Source organism: Mastomys coucha, unplaced genomic scaffold, assembly GCF_008632895.1.
Source record: "Mastomys coucha isolate ucsf_1 unplaced genomic scaffold, UCSF_Mcou_1 pScaffold18, whole genome shotgun sequence".
Taxonomy (NCBI): domain Eukaryota; kingdom Metazoa; phylum Chordata; class Mammalia; order Rodentia; family Muridae; genus Mastomys; species Mastomys coucha.
In genome coordinates, this window is record NW_022196900.1 from 54,467,937 (window position 1) to 54,479,837 (window position 11,901).

General features: G+C 46.0%; 1 long non-coding RNA gene across 1 annotated transcript in view; it reads left to right on the top strand.

Moving 5' to 3' along the window:
• The window catches only part of LOC116095442, a 7,383-nt gene extending 992 nt beyond the window's left edge, over nucleotides 1–6,391 (top strand). Inside the window, exons 2-4 of the long non-coding RNA XR_004120595.1 lie at nucleotides 3,808–3,859; nucleotides 5,460–5,709; nucleotides 6,115–6,391. This is a non-coding gene — a long non-coding RNA (uncharacterized LOC116095442). The remainder of the gene's footprint in view (nucleotides 1–3,807; nucleotides 3,860–5,459; nucleotides 5,710–6,114) is intronic.
• Nucleotides 6,392–11,901: the final 5,510 nt, after the last annotated feature.

An 11,901-nucleotide genomic window follows, 5' to 3' on the forward strand; every position in this document is an offset into this window, starting at 1 on the left:
ACACACACACACGTATCTTGGCTCCTGCCTACTGATCTTTGTGTGTTTCTCCTGAACCTGTTTCTTTTTATTAGCATCCTTCAGGATATACTGCTTAGGGACATGGCCTTCACAACGGTGGGAGCCCTGGGTTTCAGTTCCAACTTTGCCTCTTGTTACCTAGTAGAGCTGAGGCAAGGTTTTCTGAGCCTTACTTTCCTTATTTGTAAAACAGGAGGCATGCATAGCCCCACAGGCTTGCTGTGGGGCTCACAGCAAAGTGTGCATATGAAGTGATGACAGAGAGGCGGGTACCTGAGAAGAGATCAGTCAATAGCTGTGTGAGCACCATTTGCCAGAGCCCCACTGTCCCCTCAGTCCCCAACACAGGCATTCTACAAAGCAGAGGAGCAAGGATCCTTTTGGAAGACACACCCTCTATTGACTCACCCTCCACCCTGCCTCCCTACCCTCCCCCAGCCCCACCCCCGCCCTAGCTACCTCCTCCTTGGAAGCTTTTGGCTTCCTTCTCAAGGGCTGCACTGCTAAGTCACGTCTCACAGCCATTTCCTGGAGTCGCTGGTGTCGTGGAGTCTTGTCCAGGGCCTGACATTTAGGCTTGTGAAATTCCACTGTGGGTACATTTAGCCCATCTTTCAAAACTGTCTTGAATCTTACTTCTCCCTCCTGATATTTACTAGCCTGTTTCCTAACAGGATTTCCTCCAGGGTCAATCCGTGGAACACTCCCGAGTCGGAGAAGTTTTCTGAAAAGACTTTTTCCTTGTGTTCTTTTCCTGTTCAAAACTCTTCCCAGACTGTTTGAATACCCGAAGTTCAAACTCTGCAGCCGAGACTAACACGACGTTTCAAAAGCCAGCACTGAGCCTTCAGGCTGCCTTGCTCTCCTTGGTGCTTTTGCTTGCACAGTTCCTCAGGTCTTCTCATCCTCTGCCTGGTCCTTTAGCCCCAGCTCCACATGAGCTCATTCTTGACTAAGCCCTTGGTGAATACTCACAGCACATACACAGTTTAACAAATCTGGTCGTGTTGGAAGCCCCTTAGAAAGTGCTGGGTACACAGACACCTCTAGTGGCGTTCAATGTCTGGGCTGATTGACAAGGCATGCAATTTAGTCCCCACTCTGTCTCCTTTCAGGGTGTCACTTTCCCCTTGCTTTAGAGATCTGCAAGGCCTAGGAGACCCTATTTGGAAATGTTTACCTTGTCAAAGGTGCTATTCATTTCAGCTTTATATAAGGGGAAAATCCTACTAATCATTTTTACAGTAATTTAAAAACCACAAACTTCATGTTCTTTTAAGTTAGTAAATATATGAAACTCGCTTCACTCTTAATAGTCTATAAAATCAACATCAGTTTAAATTAATCAACTGTTTGTAGCTTACATGGTACGGTTCAAATCTCAAATGCATTTTTACAGCAGCGTTTGAAGGCTAATGTTGGAAAGAATGACAGAAGGGAGCCTACCAAGCCTGGAGCCAGGCTTGAGGCTGGCTCCCAGTGTTCCCTGAAAAATGATAAAATTACAGCAGCAGACAGAAGATCAGAAACCCAAGGAGTATGAGCCCTCCATGAGACTTGGGGAAGCATGCTGGCTTTAAGAGCAGCCCAGGCCTGCATTGAATTCTGCTTCTCTTTATTACTGAACCTCAGTTTCTTTATTTGTAAAAATGTAACACGTGGCATGGGATCACTGTGAAGACTGGATGGGTGACATGTTAGACACTAAGAAGAGCAGGTGGCACATAGCGTGCGCGATTGTTACAGATTTCCTAGTAAGCAAGACCTCGCTTTGGATGGCAGAGAAAGCACTGATAGCTGTGTCCTGGATCCCTCAAGCTGCTGGTCATTTAGAGTTTTCTTCCTCAACCCTCGGTTTTCTTCTCTATTCAATGGGACCATAAGTGACAGCCACCTCAGAGGGCTGATGGGTGGGTGGGTTGGAAGAGAATCTCCTAACTGTGAGGAAGAAAGCAGTGCCTGTCACTCACAGTCTGTACCTCCCCATTCGTCGGTCTGGGATGTCCTGTTGTGCCACATGAGTTTACAAGCTAGAAGTCACATTTGTAAAGCACTGGCCCCAGTGTCAAGTACTTATGAGGTTCTTATAAGACGGATGCTGTTATTTCTAGATTCTTCCTGCTTTGTCTGAGTTCTAGCTCTTGGATGAATGGATGAGGCAATTTTGATTTTCCAAGGTTTCTTTGACAGCCCAGAGTGGAGCAAGGAACAAGAGGGGCCCCATCCACTGGAAACCACAACCTGAAAATGAACTTCCTCAATCAGTGCGCTGCAGAATTCCCACAGCTGCTTCTCCTTGGGAGTCAATTGGAACCTGCTGGGCCCCCTGCTCTTTTTCTGAGAGGAGCAAATGTCATCCCACAGCCAAGATTTAGAAATTTGCCACACCGGATCAGAAACAAATCCATCTGTGACGAGGTCAAGGTTCTCCTAGGCCAAGGCTTCAGCTCCGGAGTCCCCGTAGCCTGCAGGGTGGCCTCCAGCCTGAGGTCAGCACTGCCAGTGGCGCTACCAACAAGTGCTGTCCTGTCCCTAGCTGGTAACCTCCCAGATTTCCATTTCAGAAAGTGAGTCACGTTCGGATGTGGACAGTACATTAAATAACAATTTTTAGGATGTGAGTGTCAGGGTTGCACAGCAAGAATGCATTTGCTTTGGAATGGGACCTCTCCCTACGTGCCCAGTCTTATAATCTCTTCCATCTGTCCACATTTCTGCTGAGCCCCAATAGACCCCCAGGGCCTCCTGAGTGGTGAGGCTGCCTTGGGCACCAGTGACTAGGAGACATTCTTGCCAGTGCCCAGGACTGGAAGAGAAATCAGGTAGTTGAACAAGCAGCCTGTGAGCAGAGGCCTAACTCAGAATGTACTGGCGGTGCGGCCACAGGTAATTCCTTGTGTTCTCTGTTTTATATTTCACACAAGGAAAAGCAAGGAGGCTGCATGCTCCCTTAGAGCTCTCTGGTACTTGGATCATACAACCGTTCACAGATGCTCAGTGAGTGAAAAATAGCAGCTGCCGTTAATGAAACACTTACTGGGCTCGGCTCTGTGGGAGGCACCGGTGCTTGCCACCCGCTGAACTGAATGCACCAAAGCAAGCATCTCTGATTGGTTTTGGAAAAGAAGGTAGAATGGTAGCACTGGAGCACTTACGACTTGCCAGCCTCTCTCCTAGGTACCATAATATACATCCTCTGGAAGACAAAGCGGACTTATGGAAAGGAAGGTGCCTGCCACATTAAGTATGACACCAAAGCATCCTCCCCTGGTGTGCTGGTAGAAAGGGCCACGGGAAGCCAGGCAGTGGTGGAGCACGCCTTTAATCCCAGGGCTTGGGAAGCAGAGGCAGGCGGATTTCTGAGTTCCAGGCCAGCCTGGTCTACAGAGTGAGTTCCAGGACGGCCAGGGCTATGCAGCTAAGAAACCCTGTCTCGAACCCTCCCTCCCCTCCCCCCAATAAAAAGAAAGGACCACAGGCCTGCTTCCATTGGGTGCTGAGCCTTCTTGGATGCTGCTCTTACACAGGAGGGCTCAGGCCAGCACTGCTCCTAAGCACTGCTGGGCTAGGTAGACAATGGAAGTGTGAAGGATCAGTGTGAAGCCAACAGGGTTCTGACAGGACATGGGTACAAGGAGAAGCTGGGCCCCACGCCAGCCTGTTTCCTACAGGTGTGGTCGTGTTGATTGTTAGAGTTGGTGGCTACTCTGAGAATGTCCTGGGGCAGAAGTCCTGGCTGTTTTATAAGCTGGGAGATGGTTGCCTTTTTCTGCTCTTCCCCCACAGGAGGAAGAAACAGGTGACTTTACTGTTGGGACAGTCTAAGGATCATGTGCTGGTAAGCATAGAAGAGCAGAGAGCCTTGGGTCCGCCTTCCACTCTGGAGCCCTTCGGTCACTGGCCATGTAAGATCTGAGCAGTGACGCGTCTTAGCGCTTTATCAATGCCTGCCATGTTCTTGCTTTGACCCTGCACCTTTAGGGGGTAGCTCTGAAGGATTTCGTGGAATGCACTACGGTCGGGGTGAGGCGGGGGCACACTGCTTTTCTGACTATTTTCATGGGTACACAGTTGGGTAGCTTAAAATGACACATCTGGACTGTTTCACAGCTCTGGAGGCAAGTTTGTTGGTGACATGTCTGTGGGGCTTACTTGCTACTGGAGGCTCTGAGGAAAGATCTAATTCTTGCCCCTCTCCCATCTTCCATGGCTCCTGGAACTTCGGCCTCAGCCTTCAAGTACTCACAGAGCATCCCTGTCATTTTGCTCTGTCTTCCTATCACCTTCTTGACCTCCTATCCATATAAGGACATTTGCCATTGGATTTAGGCCCCCGCCAGGTTCCAGGACTATCTCATTTTGAGATACTTACCTCTACCTTCAAAGAACCCTTTCCAGATACAATGACTGTCACACATTTCCTGTTGACAAGCCGTTTTGGCCCCATTCAACTCATCACAAGGGTCAAGAATAACAGAACAAACAAGATGTGACTAATTGCACATTGTAAGGAGTGAGCAAAAAAAAAAAAAAAAAAAAAAAAAAAAAAAAAAAAAAAAAAAAGCTTACAAAGTTATAGAGTGGCTTCAAACTCCTTACCTAGAAAATGAGAACAATACGTAACTTATCCAACTGCTTGAGAGTTTAATATGTTTAATTATTGATTGAATAACTGGAGAAAGTGTGTCTAGAGTAGTGGTGCATAGTATGTTTTCTTCCTCCGGCTTTAAGTTTTTTTTCTACCTTCTCCATTTCTTCCATTCAGTTTATTCACTTAGTCAGCCTGCTCTGAGGCCTTACTGTGTGCTAGTTTTTTTTTTTTTTTTCCTAGATATGGAGGGCATTGCAGGGAATAGGCAAAAAGTTTCTAATAAATTTTTGGTTTAATCTTTGTAGTGGTTACATTGTTGCAGTTATGTGTCAACTTGACTGAACTTTGGACTTTTTTTTTCCTTTTTCTTTTTTTAGTGTTTCTAAGATAGCATTTCCAGATGAGAGCCATGGTATACTTGGCAGACTGAGTCAAGCAGATTCTCTTCTCTAGTGTGGCTAACTCTTCTCCAGCCAGTTGAAGAGATGACCTGGATAGAAAGGGAAGGAAGAAAAAAAAATTCTGGCTTTGACTAAGACTCTCAGCCTTTGGGGGCCTTGTTTGTTTTTGAGGTTCACATTCATAGTGTAATCGATGACCCTTCCTGGGATCTTGGGCCAACCAGCCGTGGCCTGGAACCACAATATCCACTCTTCTGTATTTTGGACTTCAGATATAGATCAGAACTAAATCATAGACACTTCCAAGTTTTCAACTGCTGACTCATCTTGTAAATCCTGGGACTTTCCTGAGTCTGTGGTAATGTCACATGTGCTGATTCCTTATAACTTCTCTCTCTCTCTCTCTCTCTCTCTCTCTCTCTCTCTCTCATGCTAACTCACTGTAGAACCTTGATAAACAAAACAATATGCTCATCTTTATCTCCATTTGAACGTAACATGGCTTCTTCAGATGCCACCCGTTTTTATCTGCAAAGCGGCACTCTGAATTAGGCAGAGCAGGCACTCTGAGCATCCTCACTTACGGAGAAGGAAACCGAGGTCGAAGGTGGATTCTCTCCATCTGTGATTCCATGGCCCAATAGTCCGGAAGCAGAACAACTTCAACTCCAGAGCCAAGGCCCTGCAGGAAGCCAGGTGAGAAAACTGGGCTGATCCAGGTCTCTGAACCTCTCCTCAAGAAGTCAGAGCTGTGATTAGATCAGGTTTTGTTTGTTTGCTTGCTTCTTTTGAAGGCAGGGTGGAAGAACAGTTACTCACACTGGTTTTTGTTATTGTTTTTGGTTTGTTTTTGTTTTTTTTTTTTTTAATATAGCACTGGCCATCAATTTAGAAATCTCTTGAGATTTTCCCCTGAGAAGAAATAAGAGACTGATAATGTGGGCTTAGGCAAATCTTGTAAAAACAATACACAGTAAGGTCTAATAGAAAATCTCTGTCTAGGCTTAAAAGAAGAAAAGCACTTACCAGTACTCTAGATGAGTCATGTCCAATTTGGGTTTGAAGCAATTTGAGAAGTTATTTCTTTTGGTTCTTTTACAGTAAGAACACTAAGGCCCAGGGAGGATCTCTGGCTTGCCACTGTGTACATCTTGAGAGGAAGACACTGTCTGCTTAGATACCTCATCTGTCAATCCAACACTTGATCGTCCACACTGCATGCTGATGACCTGGATGCAGACTGTCTCATCAAAAAGTCCTTTTCCTCCATATTCTGTCCTCATGGATTGTCACTTCAGGATACCCCTGTTCATGGATGCCATCTGAGATGTATGTGGCTGATCACAGCCCTGCATTTGTAACAAAGATTCTTCAGCCTCAGAGGCCCTGGGTCTCAATCCTAGTTCCTTCTTACATGGGGGAAATACAGCCACATGTCCTGCTCTTCAGGCTCTGGTTTCTTGTCATCATAGAGGCCTGAACACAGTGTTTATGACTCATGTTTTCTCACGAGGACTACGAGATGAAGCAGGCAGCACAGTGTGGACACTGTGAATGCTCAGTAAACCACCCCAAATATTAAGGGAGCCCCAGAGCACATACTGTCTTCAAGGCCAGTTGATGCCAGTTCTCTTGGCCCATAAAGCTAGCAAGTGACCCACTCCTGTATACTGCAGTAGTGGTGACTGTCCCTGCTGGTATAGAAAGTCCCTTTCTTCTCTGATCCAAGCTTTTCCATCTATAAAATGGGCACAGTCAGAACTCCTACTGTGCAGGAGCTGATGGCACTGGTTAGCAAGCCAAGCAAAGGAAATGAGTATTCACTCACTTGCTATCTGCTTACTTGCTAAGGAAAAGCTAAGACATAGTAGAGCATAAGTATATGATGAGATTATCATTTTCACCAAGTTTTCTGGGATAGGTGAAGCTCTTGGATGATAAAGACTTTCACAAAAGTAACTGATCAAGTGTATCAGAGGAGTCAGGTATGGAAGAACCTGCCTATAGACCCACCACCTGGGAGGCAGATGCAGGAGGACTGTTGTGAGTTTGAGCAACCTGGGCTACCTACTGAGTTCTAGGCCAGCCTAAGCTACAAAATAAGACACTTGTTTTCTGCTTTGCTTTGTTTTGTTTTGTTTTTTTAAACGCAAACAAACAACAATCTACACAACAAAACATTTACCGTGTCTGGTCAGTGGCTCTAAGAATGAGATCTTCTTTCTCCTAAGGCAGGGTTGAATTCTGTATATCCCAGAGTGACTCGAAATTCTTGACCTAATTGCCTCACACCCCCACTCCTGCCCCACAAGTGCTCAGAGTGCAGGCATGAGCCGTGTCTGCTTAGTTCTGGCCTCTAAACGAAACACCTTTGAGGTTCTTCTTTCCATCAGGACTCCCCACTCCATTCCATCACTTAGCCCACCCATCTCACTCTCCACTCTGGTATGTAGGATACTGGCAGGGTGATCCATATACTGCCCACATCTGTACAGAAGATGAATACCTGTTTCACTAAGCTCTGTGAGCCTAGACTAAGGGCTCTCATCTCCTTGTCCAAGAGGCCATCTTCAGTTTATACTCTCCTGATAGCCTCGTGGTAGAATTTAAAGTCTATGGACTGACAGTCTTGGTATTCCTCTGTGTGCTTGATTTGCCCATTGGGGATCCCTCAGGAAGGAGCCTTGGTTGTGGTTCTGTAGGAAGAACACAGCAGACAGGTGTTGGAGACACACACTTTCTCCATGTTATCTTCTTTTATGGGGATAGAAACTCTTTCTGGACACGTTCCATCAGGCGAAGGTTTTCACTGCAATTGGCAGCAGTGTTAGTGACGGTTGAGCTTACAATGGGGACTGGTGACTATAGATGAGAGCTGTCTTGAGTGTTTCATGTATATATTTTTCTGACATAGCCAGTGCTACTTTATTGATGTTAGTAATGGCTTTCAGATGAGAAGATGGAGGTACAATAAGGTATTCAAAAATGTATTCTACATTTTGAATAAAGCTATATAGTTGGGGGGAGTGGAGAATCTAAGAATTTTTGTTTCAGATCCCCATGATGCAGCCTATGGCTCAAAATCTGGATCTTTAGGCAGGCCGTGGTGCTGTCATGAGTAGCAATAATACAATTTCTGCACTTTGGAAGGTGGATGAACACCCTTGTGACTCTGAGTCCACTGTCTAAGGGTAAACTCCGGCATAGCCTAACCTCCTAAGAAGTCAGACACCAAGTGAGATTAGCCTGTACTGAAGGAAATGATAATCATAGTCAAAACACTGATTATTTTTAAAGTTCATCAGTTATTGTTTGTGTAATGGCTATTAATAATAATATCCATGACTCAACTACTGTATTAGGCTCCCCTTCCTCCTCCTCCTCCTCCTCCTCCTCTTCCTCCTCCTCCTCCTCCTCCTCTTCCTCCTCCTCCTCCTCCTCTTCCTCCTCCTCCTCTTCCTCTTCCTTTTCTTCTTCTTTTCCGGTACTGAGTTCTATACATGATAAACAAGGGCTCTCTACCACTGAACTACATCCACAGCCCACTTTTAAACCTTTTTTTTTGCCAGTTTGTCAAGGTTACCCTTGAACTCCCTCTGTAACCCAAGGTCATGTTAAACTTACCACCCTCCCGCGTTCCCCTCCCAAGCAGCTCAGCAGGCAACTTTTAATGCTCTTTACTTTTTGCAGTAAGAACATACACATTATTTTCTTGGATTTAAAAATAAGGAAGCAGGCTTTGTTATCATGTGATCTTTGTCATCAAACTTGGACACTGAGTTTGTTTTATGATCCTACTAATGTGATGAAACGGAAGCTCAGAGAGGCTACGAAGTAGGCTCCAGTTTGCACAGCAGATTGGAAGCAGAGCTAGGACTCTGAGCTATTAAGAAACTGGACCAGCGCCAGGAAGCACAGTGGACCAGAGGCACAGCTAGGAGTCAAACCAGACTCTAAATAGTCTTTATAAAAGGATGATAGATTGTTTCACAACCTTTTACATATATATATATATATATATATACATATACATATATATATGTATATATATATATGCCTTAGAGAAGTAATACACTTGATTATACCCCACATTATTCTTTCATATCCCTGCCCCCTTCTGACAAACCCCTCCTTTCCAACAAACACCCCTCCTCCTTTTATGTCTTTTTCTTCTGTGGACCACTGCATTTAATTAGTGTTCCTGCATGAGTGTAGGTGAGGTAATTTACTTGAGCAAGGGCAGCACCTACCATTGGCTAGACTTTTGCTGTGGTTCTCAAAAGAGCCCATAACCGATGTGGATGTTGTCCCCATTTTACAGTGGGAAAGTAGAGATAAGTAGGGGAGAAATCGATTATTTAATACTGTGCCTGATGTACTGTTCCTTTGGGAGCTCATAATGCTTAATGTCTTCAGAGAAGGGTTCTAGAACCAGTGCATCCTCAGGATGGTGACAGGAGCCGGTGGGCTTTAATTGTATGATAATAGCCTTTATCCGTTTCAGTGTGGGAACTTAGCTGCATCCAGCCTTGGGCACAGACCCGGTGCCTGCTCCTTGTCTGCCAGAGCTCTGTCATGCATAGCCAGGTGCTTCGACCACAGTATGTGTCATAAAACTGATGACACACTCCCCTTTCACTAATGTGCCTGAGCCCCTACAGGAAAGAAAGGCCCCCTCATGAAGGGGCTCTCCAGAATGAATGCAGTTAGCAGAGATGCTTGGAGTAGAGGGGACTGACTCATGCTGAGCTGTCCACCATCCTGGGGAGGCAGCCCAGGAGCCGCCCACCTCTCCCACACACCACCCTCTTGGCCCAGACTCCTAGCTGCAGCATTTGGATGGATGGTACATTTACTCCCTGCCTCCTTCCTTTGGCTTCTGCCTGGATCAGGAAGAGGGCTTTGTAAGTCTCCCTTGCTTTCCCTCATCTCCTTTAGTGGCTAATGGATGCGGCCAGAGCTGAAAATTTCCTCCATGTCTCAGCGAACCTGGATCCAGTGGGAGTCAGGGTGTTGAAAGGGGGAACTGAAGGGCCAGGTCTGGCTTTTTGGTGCAGGAGGAAGAATTAGTCATTGGGCCACTGCTGGCTGCTGGCAACTGTCGATGTCACAGGGAGAGGAAATGCACTTGGGATGAGTGAGTGCAGTGTGGTCTTCACAAAAATCCTCCTTTTTTTTTTTTTTAACGGAGCAGAGGAAGCAGCCTACTGATTTCCCCTTTTCATTAATCGGCAGTTCCTGTCTGCTCAGAGAGCAGCATTGGGTGGCTCTGGACCAGCTGTGGAGTGCAGAGTAGAGACGAAGGTGCTTTTCGCACAGCACAGTGTTTCATTTTCCCCACAATAACCTTACTGTCACCGTCAGAATTCTTTCAAACTCTGTGGTGAATGCGGAATCCAAGGTTACAAACAGTCTGCCTAAGGCCAAGGCCACATCCGGGGAACAACGCTCCAGGCCTCTTGCTGCTTCAGTTTCCCCTGTTCCTCTCTGTTCATTTCATCGGCAACCCCGCCCCCCCCGCGTCCCCCCTCCTCCTTCCAGGGTGTCTGAGGTTTCCCTGCGCATGAACAGTAATTGTTCAGTGTATGGTCCTGTATACAGTACAATTATACAATGCCGTAAATGCACCCTGAACGGAATGTTATTCATGCCTTTTGGGAATGTTTGCATTTTTGAAAATGTCTCTGGGAAAATTGGAGGGTCCACATCAAGGACTGAGCATCGATCCCAGCAGCATCCTAGTTCCGGATGGGCTGTTTCTCCCTCCTTTCTCCTATTCCTCATTTCTTTTAAATTCTGGCATGGTTGCTCCTAAGTACTTTACAGCTTATTGACGTCCTTGTGATCTCCACTGTGTGACGCGGGTACTGTTAGTATCCACAACATCCCACCTTCTAATAAGCCACGGGCACAGAGTGGCTTAGTCGGCTCCCTGGGGACACATGGGATGGTGTCCATAGAGTAAGAATGAATACGTGGGCTGCACAGCAACCCCAGGAAGTTAAAGGCGCTGCACGGAGCAAGTTGCAGTGTGCTTTCACACGTCTTGCTCCATCGGACACTCAGGTTCTCTGTGAGACACGGACGCTTTCCCCTATTGAAAGAGAATACTGAGTTTACTATCACACTAAGATAGTGAACAGAGCTTGAGAGCCAAATTCACTGTGCTTCCCAAAATTCTAATGGCTGAGGTGAGTGCCAAGGGGCAGGGGCTGGAGCATGGAAGGAGCTTTGAGGAGGAAACACTTTTTCAAGTTAATTCTTTGACAGTTGCACAGTCTCTCTCTGTCTCTCTGTCTCTGTCTCTGTCTCTCTGTCTCTCTGTCTCTCTCTCCCCCCTCCTCCCTCCCTCTCTCTACCTTCCTGTCTCCCTCTTCCCTCTTCCTTTTCCTCTCTTCTTCTCCCCCTCCCTTTCCCTCCACCCCCCACCCCAGCATGTGAGAGGATGTATGTCGGTGTGTTAGTCATAAAATTAGTTCTCAGAAACTTGAGGTTTTAATAAAACATGAAAAACATTTTTACTAGCACCCTCCCTTCCCTCTGGGATCTTAGGTGCTACACAGTTTATGGAAATGTAATCCATATGTTTGATTATTCATCCTTCCATCATCAAAAATATTGTTGATTCTTTGAGAAACATTTGATTTTTCTGGATGTCATTCTTTTTTTGAGTTTAGAGGATGAGTCTTTTTTCTCCCTCTCAGCTACTAGTTTATTTTCGTTCAATATCGCTTTGTAACATTTGACTGGGGTGAACATCTGGTCACTAAACTACCCCACAGTTTCCTGTGGACTTTTAACCCAATGATAAACCCAGACACGCAGGTTTTTAGTCTCAGTGCTTTCAAATGTGGTAGGGAGGGAAGGTAATATTTGTAGAATGCCTAC